Below are 13309 nucleotides of genomic sequence, written 5' to 3'. Positions count from 1 at the left end.
AAATTATTGATATAATTATTGAACCATTAGTTTTTTTGCTTAACCAGTCCTTTTATGGGGGTTTTTTCCCAGATGAATTGAAGAGGGCTCTTGTCTTTCCACTGCACAAAAAAGGTCGGAAAACAGAAATTGACAATTATAGGCAGATTTCGTTGATTTCATCCTTTTCAAAACTCTTTGAGAAAATAATAGGTAATAGAATTTTGATGTATATTGAACAAAATGACCTATTCTGCAATAATCAACATGGTTTTAGGAAGAGTAAATCAATTGAATCTGCATCTTATCAACTATTGAACTATATTTATGCACAGTGGATAATAATAACCTGGTTTTTTCACTTTTTTTAGATCTATCAAAAGCATTCGATACTGTTTCTTCCAAATTTCTATTGAAAAAATTACTAGTAATGGGCTTTCCCACTTATGTTTTCCAAAAACCGAAAAGTCTTTTAAAAAATGATTTTTTTATTCAATACATAAAAGTTATTAAAAACGATGTTTAACAGTACATGTATAAAATCAGACTGAATGCAAAAGGTCGTTTCCCGAGGCGATGCTCTCTGGCCGGCTATGCTGATAAGAAGCTTTCCTAGGAATTGTAGCTGAGTGTCAGCAGAATCCGGGGTCAGTGACAACGTAATTCCTCCCTCCGAAGATGGAAAACAGGGTTTCATGAAGAGAAAAATGTTTTCCGCTGCCTTGGTAAGGGTGGATCTGTATTTCCCTCTTGAGGTCCTTCAAGTGGTTGGTGTCGGACTAACAGGTGCTTGTATTTGTATATAACAAATATCAAAAAACATACTATGATTATAGCATATGCTGGAACTGTCCAAATATAACCTGATGATGGGCGAATATATGTTGTCAAGGGTAATAAGCGGTCGGCCTCTCTGTGGATTTCGTTTAGCTTGTCTAGAGGAACGTCTTGGAGTTTTAGAACTGGTACCACCTGGGTTGTTGGAATTTGAGGAAGCACTATGTCTGGTAGAAGTAGGGGTTGTTCACCTATTTCTGTTGCTTGGTTGACATATTCGTCCGTGGGGGTTTTGAACTGGCATCCAAGAGGTAAGGTGATCAAGTGTGCTCCCTTGAGAGTGGTTATGTCTGTTGTTCTACAAATAGTCTGGATACGGGTGGCATTCTTGAAGATGCCAATATAGTGGGCTTCATCTACTTGTTCGATAATGTTTGATTCCTGTTGGATTGGTATCAGCTCGCAGTTGAGTGGGTTACTGTCGATGCTCAGGATTTGGAAGATACAATCCTTCGTGGTGGATCCCGGCAGGAGGTTGTTCCAAGGGCAGTAATGGACATCGTGCAGGTCCAGGCAGGGCGTTGTGGAATATTGAAAATACACCTCATCCGTTGTCAGATAGGGTGAGGGTGGTATAATGGTGGTTCCATTCAAGGTAGGAATCGAGTATAGATGGTAAAGGGTAAATATATGTGGAAGTACCAAAGGGAGTTTGATGATAAAGACGATTTTATTATGTCTTTGATATGTACCTATATCGATGATATCATAATATCGAGATGTATTTACTGGGTCTAATCCAAACAACAAATTTTCAAAAGAATAATGTTTTGATAAAAATGCTATCATTGTTTCGAGATCTTTTATTTTCAAAACGCTAGGGTGCGTAGTATGTAATTTTGCAAAAGTTATTGCATTTTCTAGATCTGTTAATATTTGGATTAGTAGGTGTAAAATGGCACTTAATTGATCGAATGCTTCTTTTGTTTCAAGAAAATGATTGAAATCAAAAACAAAGGTTGAGAGTTCTGTAGCAATTTTATCTATTCTATTTGCAATTACTTGTTGATTATGTTTCACCGTAGCAGTTGTTTCACTAAAAGTTTCAATTATATGTTTTGAGAGTGAGATCTGATCATTTACCCTAGAAATAATGTTTTCCTGGCTGTTTTGCAATTCTATAATGGCTTGGTCATACTTTTCAGCGTCTTGAGAATCTAGATTACCACTAATACTCTTAATTATACTGCCTAATCCGTTTATAAGGCCTCGTTTTGATCTCCTGATGGGTGTGAGTGTATCAAATTTAGCAATTGATAATTGGAGCTGAAAGAATATCGACTGATTGATCGCTTTCAACTCTTGAAAATATGGGTGTGATAGCCCGCTATTGACTGCTTCAAGTAATTTTGAATATTGATTTTGTATAAGAATAAGTTCGTCAGCGATAGGAGTAAGGTCAAAGTAATGAATGAAGGTGTGGAAACTACTTTTGACTCGTGCGGTTCCTAATTTGAAGGGTAGGATACCTGGATTTTTATTTAGTGACTGTATTTGAACTTCCTGGCTCATCGTCAGCGATAGGACGAACCTGAAACAATGGTCTTTTGAAACTTGATTTGTGTAGAGTATTTTTAGGTAATTTCAATTTTGTCCTTTGGTCTTTCAAAACTGTTACTCTTTTAAATTTTGAGGCTAATTTATTACGTGCCTCAGTGCGTTTGTATGCCGGTGTTTTTTCTTTGTAAGTGAGAGGGGGTTCGCGGTTTGCGTTCCGTTTTTCAATTAGTTTTTGTTTGGATTTGTTGAGTTTTTCATTGAGGTGCCTATAGATCTCGGAGGTCTTGTTTTTATGAGCTGCCATGTAGGCGCTTTGTACTCGATTTTCAATATTGATATTGAAAGGGTCCGAGGTAGATAGATGTCCAGTTATGACATCAATAGGTTTCATTCCTGTTGCGGAATGTATTGAATGGTTATACCCCATTATTGCATAAGGCATTTGTTTAATTATGTCAAGCTCTTTGTGGGTAGTTTGAAGAATTCTCAAATGCTCAATAATCGTGGAATGGAATCGTTCAACGATTCCCTTAGATTCAGGATGATCGGGGGTAACATAATGTAATTTTATGTTGTGGGTTTTTGCGAATTCTTGGATGAGTTCATTTTTTAGTTCAGTTCCGTTATCTGAGCTGAGTGATTCAGGAACACCATGATGATTAATATAAGTGAGTAGATTATTAGCAACTTCAACAGCGCTAAGGTTGAGAAGAGGGTACGCTTGTCCATATTTGGAGAAAGCGTCAACGATAGTCAAGAATTTTTGATTCTTTACTTGAAATGTGTCCATAAAAACTGTTTCGAATGGCTTAGTTGGCGTTGGACTCACTTGGAAAACTTGTTTGGGGGGATTACGATCATACTTATTAGGTTGACATACAGGACAGTTGTTAATGTATGTGCGGGTATCGATTCCTAATTTTGGCCAATAATAAGTTTCTCTAATTCGTTTTTCCGTTTCAACTATGCCTCTATGGTTTGTTTTGCCTTCGTGATATTTTTGTATTGTTAATTGTTGATCGTCAGTCCGAATAACATCTTTTAGCACTTTTGTACATCTAACAAATTTATACGAGGGTGTTTTGAATGTATTTTTAATTATTTCACAAAATCGGGGTATCATATTTTCGTCTGGCAAATATATTGCGTACGTATATTTTGGATCAAGAAAATCCTTGAGCAGTATGATAACGTCTTGTTCAAAATTTTGCAACGATAACTGAGCAAATATTCTCTTTTTATTTTTAAAAATTTCTTTAATTTTCGGTTCTGCTGGTGAATAGAACACGAGATCAATATGAAGTTGGTGGTCAAAATTATTCAAGGGTTGTTCCGAGATTGGAATGGTGAGTACAGGGTCTTCGGCGTTGGAGTGGACGGTTTCACAGTTATTATTGTCAGATATGTTCATATTGGGTATTTCATCACTGACACCTGTGTTAGTGACTTCGTTGATAAGGTCTTCAACATCAGTTCGGGCTATGTTATTACTGCTAAGATGATTTCCGTCGCTGTTGGCTCCATTGTTTGTACTCACATCTATTATGGGAGGTACAATAGGAGAGTCCGTAAAATTGATCAAGTCTAGTAACGATGGGGTTCCAAAATATGATGAAGGGGGATTTTCGTCACTATCGACATCATTTAGATTGGGATTTTCATCCATCTGAGGGATAATTGATTCCTCATCTCTTGATCGATTTGGTCTAATAGGAGTGTTATTGGAGATATCCAAAATATCCAAAATTTCACGATGGTCTCCATTGGAATCATCTGTAAAATTTTGTAATTCGTTTGTATGTATTTCCACTCTAGATAGTGCGTCCGCGTTGGTGTTCGACTTTCCCTTTTTATAGATGATTTCATAATCGAACTCCTCTAGTTTGAGACGCCATCTCACTAAGCGTGAGTTGGGTTCTTTGAGTGACATCAGCCATTGTAGGGGCTTGTGATCGGTAAAAATTTTGAATTTTCTGCCATACAAGTATGGTCTAAAATATTTAGTAGCCCACACGATTGCTAAGAGCTCCTTCTCGATGGTAGAGTAATTTTGTTCAGACTCATTGAGTGTTCTAGACGCATATGCGACTGGTTTGTCAGAACTAATTGGTCCTTGTGAAAGGACGGCTCCTAGGGCAAAGTTGCTTGCATCAGTCGTTAAATTGAATGGCTGTTCGAAGTTTGGGTATGTCAGGATCGGTTCATTGGTAAGCAATGTTTTGCAATGTTCAAAACATTGTATGAACTGAGAATTGTGGACGATTTTTGCACCTTTCTTCAGGCACATTGTGAGAGGTTTCGTCAATTTGGCGAAGTCTTTTATAAATCTCCGGTAATACCCGAGAAGTCCTAAGAACGCTTTTATTTGTTTTGTTGTAGTTGGGATAGGAAATTTCTGTATAGCCGATATTTTGCTGGGGTTGGGTTTGATCCCATCGGTCGTTATGACGTGTCCCAGATAGGCGGTTTCCTTTTTGAGAAATTCTGATTTATCCATCTGAACTTTAAAGTTTGCTTTCTTCAAGCATTTAAATATTTTAGAGAGGTTGTCTATGTGCTCCTGAAGCGATGTTGAGAACACGATAATATCATCTAGGTAAACTAGACAAATTTTGTTAACGTAATCTCTGAGGATGTTATCCATACAGCGCTGAAACGTTGCTGGACTGTTCTTGAGGCCCATTGGCATCCTCAGGTGCTCGTAGTGACCTCCTTCAACATTGAAGGCTGTCTTCTCAATGTCAGAGGGATTCATTTGAATCTGGTGAAAGCCAGATGCCAAATCAAGTGTTGTGAAGTACATAGACTTGCCTAGTTTATCCAAAACATCTGTGATGTTAGGAATTGGATACTTGTCATCGATCGTCTTCTCATTGAGTTTACGATAATCGATGACTATTCGCCATTTTTTCTTCCCAGATGCATCTTCCTTTTTGGGCACTATCCAAATAGGAGACGACCAAGGGGACTTGCTGGGTCGTATTATTTTTTGGTCCAACATTTTACGAATTTGGGATTGAACTTCCTGTTTATGAATGAAAGGATAACGGTATGACTTCGTATACACCGGAATTTCATCCTTAGTTTTTATTTCGTGTTTTATTTCAGTTGTCGCAGTTAATGGTTCACCTTCTCTGTAGAAGATGTCTGAAAATTGTCTACACAGTGTTAGTAATTGACGTTTCTCTTCAGAATTAAGGTGGTCTGTTCGTATTATATTTTGAATGTCACATTTAGGTACACCCTGTAAGTTTTCAGAGAAGTGAATTTCAAAGTTATTTTTCCAGTCATGTTCGCTTATGGTGGGGAACTCTGGAAGCCGGTATGTATTATCATTTTTAAGGGATACGGTTTTAACCGGGTATAGCATGGTTAATTTGGTGTCGTTTTCCGTTGGATTTAAAATTTCAACAGATGCTTTTCCTTTGTATGCTACAGTTAACGTTTCCGGAATCAGGCATGACAAGATTTCTTGTTTGGGTATCATAATGTAACCGTCTGGACAGTCAACAGGAATTTGTGCGGAAATTTTGGAATTTTTTGGAATAATTTTTTGGAACAAGAGAGTTGGGTTCGATGTAAAATATTTTATAGTTATGGTCGATTCAGGGGTTATTATTTTACTATTAATAAGATCTAATCGGCTTTTTAACAATTTCAAATTATCGATTCCCAATAGGCCATCGAATATATTGTGAAATTTATATAGGAAAAATTTTATTTTCTTATTTGTTTTTAGTTCTTCAAAAGCCGGAATTATGAGAGACGAATTATGATTTGAAGTATTGAAACAAGTCGATACCGAAAAAGGTTCCTCAAGAATAAAATCTTTGAAGTATCGATTAGCAATTACTGGATCTAAAAATGAACGTGTTGAACCTGTATCGATTAACAATTTTAGAGGAGGTTGTTTTATTTCAATGAAAGGGAGCTGCCTTTCTTCGATGTTATTTGTTTCAATAATTAAGTGTGGTCTTCTTGACCCTGGGCCTCTAGAAAATTTTCTGGATCAAAATTTTCTTCATCATATACGTATTCGTCAGGTTGATAACTAGCGTTATTTTCATCAATTTCGTCTGGGGTTGAATCAGAGTATTCGACGACAGGGACAGAACTTTGTTCAGTATGGAAGAGTTCTTCCGAAATGAAATTTCTATTCTGATTATTATTCTGGAAGGTGTTTGGACGAGTTTGTTGTCTGAGAGTTGTGCCATGTGATATGCCACTCATAGGGGTAGGTCGAATATTATTTGTATTTGGTCGGTTTGGAGGATTTTTCCAAACATTTTGAGGTCTCCCGAATACTTGAGAGTTCGTGAAAAATCTTTGAGGGGGCCGGTTGATCGGCCTTATAGGTATAGGTTGACTTGGAAATGTGGGGCGTTGTACATTGCCATTTGGCTGATGAAAATTTGGTGAAGAAAAAGTAGGTCTCGGTGTATTGAAACTAGTGTGGGGTTGTTGATAAGTAAGATTTGGAGGTCGACTTTGTTGATTGTGATTAGGGCGAGAGTTGTTTACTTGAGGTTTTGGGAAGAAGTTTCTTTGTAGATTCAAAATATTTATTTCGTCATTGAGAATTGTCAAAGCATGTGGTAATGACTGAGGATTACGAGCCCTTACTCTCGTACCATATGGTTCTTTTAAACCTACCAGAAAAACGCGTAAAGTTTGACCAGTAAAAAGTTTTCTTTCACATTTCTTCTCAACTTCGGTGGTGGTATGTAAGTCGATATAGTTACAAATAGTGTTTAAAACATGAATACAATTTGAATAAAACTGCTGCGGGGTTTCATTCCCTTGTCTCATATGCATTAAAGTTTGATTGAGAGAATTTAGGTCTCTCTGATCTCCAAAATTTGATAATAATGTTTCTCGGATTTCTAACCAAGTTTTAGCATTATAAATATTTACTGCTTCTAGAGCCGCACCCGTGAGTTTTGAAAATATAGTGTTCACAATCAATAAATTTTGAGGTGCATTAGCATTGGTATTATCAAAATATATTGCTGATAGTTCTTCAACTGTTTTTATAAATCTAACCAGACCAGTTGGATTCCCGTCATATTCAGGGATGGTCCTCAGAAGATCAGAACTAATCGTGGGAACAATCACAGCGTCAGGCATACTGAGAGCTGCAAGTCTATTTACTAATAAATCTATAGTAGAATCTATTTTGAAAAAATTCAAAATAAAATTTCAAAAATCTCAAAAAAAATATTTTTTTTTTTTTTAGTTTTCAATGCAAACTACTATAAATGTTAAATATTTGTATCGATATTAGGTATAATATCAAATTCAATTTATATATTTGACAATATTGGTATCGTATTGGAATTATTGATTTATTTTTTTTTTTAAATATTGGATAAGGAGGATGTTTATAGGAACTCTGAAGTTTCAGAGGAGTCTGACATACATAAATGAAGTGTACTTACAATAAAATCAAAAAACGCTTAGCCATCTGCATCTCGGCTATGGACTGCTACTTCTTTGAAGGCTTTTCGATTCCAACTTATTGTCTATGAACGTCGTTTCCGCGATGGATGCGTACGTTCGCGATTTTGAACAAACAGTAAAAACTGAAGCGAACAATTTCACGATGAACCTTTTCACTTTCAAAATCCTACCGACTGCGCCACTTATGTTTTCCAAAAACCGAAAAGTCTTTTAAAAAATGATTTTTTTATTCAATACATAAAAGTTATTAAAAACGATGTTTAACAGTACATGTATAAAATCAGACTGAATGCAAAAGGTCGTTTCCCGAGGCGATGCTCTCTGGCCGGCTATGCTGATAAGAAGCTTTCCTAGGAATTGTAGCTGAGTGTCAGCAGAATCCGGGGTCAGTGACAACGTAATTCCCAATAATGTGTTGTGTTGGATAGAATCGTACATGGAAAACCGTAGTTTGGTGGTTGAATGTAATGGAATTACATCAGTTCCTTATGATGTGAAACTAGGTGTTCCACAAGGGTCTGTTCTGGGTCCATTGTTATTCTTGACTTTTATCAATGACTTGTCTGAATTCATATCAGATTGTCACATAACTATGTACGCTGACGATACTACAATCACTGTTTCTGGAAAAAATGAGAATGAATTATGGATGAATTAATTTAGTTATTGACGAATTCAGTAGTTGGTGTCAACGTATCAAACTGATTTTAAATAAATCTAAGTCAGTGCTGATGAAAACATTTGTTAGGAAGGATTTCTGTTGTAATTTAGTCACTTTGAATGACATAAAAATATCAAAAAAAGTTGATTTTCTTGGAACTATTTTAGTTGAGATTCTCACCTGGAGAAGTCACATACAAAAAGTGTGCAGTAAACTCAATTCCGCTTATTATTCGATCAAACAGTTGAAACATTGTTTAGATAGGTTTGGTTTACTAAATGTTTACTTTGCGAATGCATACTCCCACATTAGTTTCAACATAATGGCTTGGGGATGTGCAAAGGAATTTTCTAGAGTTTTCATCTCTCAAAAACGACTGATAAGATTGATATTCAACCTGGGGTACCAAGAAAGTTGTAGACCCGTTTTCAAAAGAGAACGCTTGTTAACTGCACCCGCAATTTATATAATGAAATGTGTCATTTTTTTGCACTGGAACCTTGACTTGTATATAACGAACTTGAGCATTCACGGTCGTGATACTCGATATGCTACTGCTCTGAGGGTCCCTTCACATAAGAGTGATCATTTCAAAAAATCTCCATTATATAATGCCATAAATTTTTATAACAGACTGCCACTTTCTATAAAGAGATTGAATTCTTCAACTTTGTTCAGTAAGAAAGTTAAAAACTTATTACTGGACAAATGTTACTACAGTCATAAGGAATATTTGGAGGATTCTTTCACAGAAGGATAATAAGATATATAATCGTTCTAAATTTTCACTTGCTGTTTTGAGTTTCAGTGTTCTGACTGGCGATTTTATCGTTTCTTTTTTTAAATATGTGTGTACATGTTTGTAAATATATGTATATATGTAAATATATACATATGTATATTTATTTGACCACGGCAAGCAAAATTGCCACATTTTTTTATTCATTTTTTAATTAGCATTTTATATATCTATATGTACCTTTGTATATGCAAATATTAATTTTTATTCAAGCTTTGATCCCATAATTTTATTCATAAGTAACGTACTGTTTTTTGTAAATAATCATTGACCTACCATATATATGCCATGTATCACAAATGGTGAATAAATATTATTATTATTATAGTAGTATATTTCACCATTTAGTTCTTAGTTTCTGAGCATTAAGTCAAAATATATATTTGATTTGAATCTATATCTCGTACTTCACAGACATATCAAGGCCAATCCAGAATACGTTACATTGTGAGAAGTGGTAATAGCATAGCTGATCAATTTCCAGAAACCTGGTTCCAGAATTTTATAGATGTTAATATGTAGAAGGTATAATCATTTTCATTTTCATCAAAACTGAAAATAAAGAATACTTTTTTGCAAATAGAATTGATTTGAGTAAGAGCCAGATAAATTGAAAAACAACTGTATCTTGACGTACTACTGAGTACTGCTTCAAAAATGTTTGTTTCTGAAATCAGTTTGAAAATTGCTTATTCAGTAGAAGCAACTGACGTTATTCCCGTAGTCTATAACTGTCTGTTGGAAGTATTTCAAGATCACCTCGCATGTTATTGTCATCCATCCGCTTCAGATGCCTCAAAACCCAAACAAACCAAACACCTATCTTGTAACGAGACAAGAATGACGTTCGAGACGCTCCAAACAAACGTCAGCGTCGTATGGACCATTTAATTTTACGCACCCCAGCTGAAGTGAATAATTATTAGTTATGCTACCAGAATATGGCAAGAACGACAGAAATAAACCAAGAACTGTCTATTATAATTAGCGTAACAGAATCGAATGAAATGGGATGTGCGTTCAACGTGTTGCAAATAGAAAGAGCCGTTTGTGATGCATGAGTTGCGATTCCGAAAGAAGGGTATTATTCGGCCAGGAAAATGGAGAATAGATTCTGACAATACTGCTAAATTCATGTTAACAGTGGCGTTCCATGAATGTATTTATATTGTGGCCTGTTAGCATATTAATAGTTTTATGGCATTGATCTCTATTTGATCAGGATGAACAATAACTCAAGAGAAAGTGGGGTTATTTTTCGAAATAGCAGAAAAAGTTATTCGAATGGGGTTTTCAAAATATAATTTTCAATCTAAATACAACATTTTAGCTGGTTTTGATTTTTACCTCTCTTTTCGTGAAGTACACCACTGTTGCAAATTAAAATTCAGCTTAATATACACAAAACTCCTGAATTTTGACAGACACGTTCAATTTAAAGTAAAGCCAAATTAGATGCGTGTTTTTTCAAATCAAAATAGAATTTAAAAAATTGGTCACAGGTGATGCAAAGTCTATCTTCAGTTCTTGATCCTGTGTAAAGTACCTTCAAAAATATCAATTTTTGAAAAAGTATTTCATATTTCAAAGGAATATAAAACAATATCAAGAGAATAATTCAACTCAATACATAATTCATCAATTCATGACAATAAAATGATTATACTCGACGCTGTTGAGTAATGAATTTAAAATTTAGATCGAAGACATAATAGGAGCCGATATTTCTAATAGAAAAACAATTACAAACTTATTTCGGTTAAACCTGAAATGAACACACGTTAAGAATTTAAAATTTTTCAAGAGTGTAAAATTCTTATTTTTGATGCAATTTTCAGACAGAAATTAAGTTAACGGATCTATTATCACGAATATATCAATAGAACGTGGTATTTTCTAAATTTCAACACTGAAGTGTAGCTGTATAGAAAAAACTAACAAAGATACTATGCGATTTATTTTTCTGCGCCAGTGAAAAACCGCATTTTTTTATTTTCGATAATAACTACTTTGAAATGAAATAAAATAAGTAGTTCAAAAGGAACTTTCAGTTTTTCACTGGCTCAGAAAAATAAGCCGAATATTTGTTACCACAGTCAAATCTTCTCATTCTTCTAATTCTACTGTATAAGGATATTTTTACGACATGAGGTCGAATATGTCCAACTTCCGACTGAGCACAAACATTTCAATCAGCTTCTAGGAGGTCTAGATCAAACCTGGAGTTCTCGTGAAATTTGTTCCTATTCAAATCTATTCTGCAGGCCTACATGCATGAGACCCAAGCTCTCCATACAAAACGAAATGATATTACTTTAGTAGGTATATACTCCCTTCATCTGAAGAACTATCAAGATCCCATTCCACATTAGTAAGCACGTTCTGCCTGTCAATCAAATGTTACTTCACCTCTGGAATGTATACATACGCGATGGAATGAAACAAGCAATTTGTAAATAGTCCCTAACAAGCGAGGGAATGCATCTTGATAACACATTCCGGATACTGGGAACATTACGAAAACTTTCATTACAGGTACAATTCCGTTATGATTTACTTCGGCGGATGATGAGGAACTATTTGCCAACTATTCGGTATAGCCGATGTGAATTCCCTTAGAATTATAAGGAGAATGTGAGATTCTGAATATTGATAACGAGAACTAGGACGTGTTTCCACGTTGTTGAGATTTCTTGCATATATGAGACGAGCAGTGCGGTTCGTAGGATACTCAAATTTCTTTTATCTAGAATAATGTCAAAAGTAGCGTTTTTCACCCCTAAAATAAACTTTTTGATCACTCGTCGTATCTATGATTAGTTTTAATGAGGGTAGCAAATGGAACATGACTTTTTTGTGATTACTTTTTATATTATAGTAATATAGGTAGTAGTACAGTTCATTTAAATGCCTGACTCTTGATGACTGGTTTTTTGTTTGGCGATGACACTTTTTTTTAGAAACAACACAAATTATTCAGACAATGCCAAACGCCATCATGTTTGGCGCTTGTTGTACATATCTAGCAATTGACACTGATAGTCCCGAGGAACTTCAGGTAATGCTAGATCTGTTGTTGTTTGGATTCACAAATTTGTGTAGGAAACAATCATTAATGTTTGATTCAAGTAAAATAGTTTTATTACAGTTTAATTCTAGAACAACCAAAATATTAAAGATTTTATGGTTAGGGTAGAAAAGTACACCATTGCATCATAAGAAAACCTCAAATTTCTAGTTACATGCATAGCGGATAGGAGACAATTATAGTTTTGAAAAATTACGAGGTAATGTTATGCAACTGAGTCCAAAAGAGGTGAGTGTTTAGTATGTCTCGAGACAAGAAGTTTAAAAGAAAAAAATATTTTCATATCTAGATTTATGGGAGGGTTCCTAAAAAAGTTTTCCTTTGAATTAAAATTCAATTTCTGTATTGTCTATTTTAGATTCTGATTTCATAGTTAAATCTTGGGTTTATAATCTCAATTTTGTAATACCAACTGTGGATTGTGTGTCCTGAAATAAAAATTCACATTTCGAGATTGGAGTCAAAATTACAAAAAGGTTAGATTTTTCAGTAGAAGCTGGTATTTTGAACTTTTTTTGTTTTGGTGTTTCATGAACATGATATTATCAAAAAAGAAACGATCCTCAATTACCACCAATGAGCAGAAAATTTATTGCGAAGCGAAAACAGCATTTTTCAAAACCTGGTCCGGCTGTCATGTAGTTTTCGAGAAAATTCCCCGAAACCCGTTCTCATTCCGACATTCGAATTTGTAACTGATGCCGCTGTTACAATGAAATATGGCGCATTGTGAAAGACAAATGAGTGCGTTTTCAAACATCACCGGCTGAAAAGAATGCGTTGAAATGTTATTTAGCACGTGATGACTTTTAACAAGTGTTTGCAGTCTTGCTTTGTGAAACTCGAATGCCTGATATTTCGAAAACGTACAAAGAACAATGTAACGTGGAAAACGTTTGTATTTGTGGAATTATTCCACTGGAATATGTTTTCTGTTATTACTCCGGAGTGAATTTACCTCTTGAAGGTATGCCTTTGAAGTTTT

The 13309-nt window shown here is 35.1% G+C and overlaps 1 protein-coding gene across 1 annotated transcript in view; it reads right to left on the bottom strand.

Annotated features, from left to right (window-relative positions):
• The window catches only part of LOC111507309 (kinesin-like protein CG14535), a 306053-nt gene that overhangs the window by 149902 nt on the left and 142842 nt on the right, over positions 1-13309 (bottom strand). The gene's annotated exons all lie outside the window — the stretch shown is intronic.

The sequence above is a fragment of the Leptinotarsa decemlineata genome, unplaced genomic scaffold (genome assembly GCF_025532065.1).
Source record: "Leptinotarsa decemlineata unplaced genomic scaffold, Ldec_3_MD MMD2_tig00026336_RagTag_RagTag, whole genome shotgun sequence".
Taxonomy (NCBI): domain Eukaryota; kingdom Metazoa; phylum Arthropoda; class Insecta; order Coleoptera; family Chrysomelidae; genus Leptinotarsa; species Leptinotarsa decemlineata.
The sequence above is the reverse complement of the archived record's forward strand: the minus strand, read 5'-3'. Positions and strand labels throughout refer to the sequence as shown.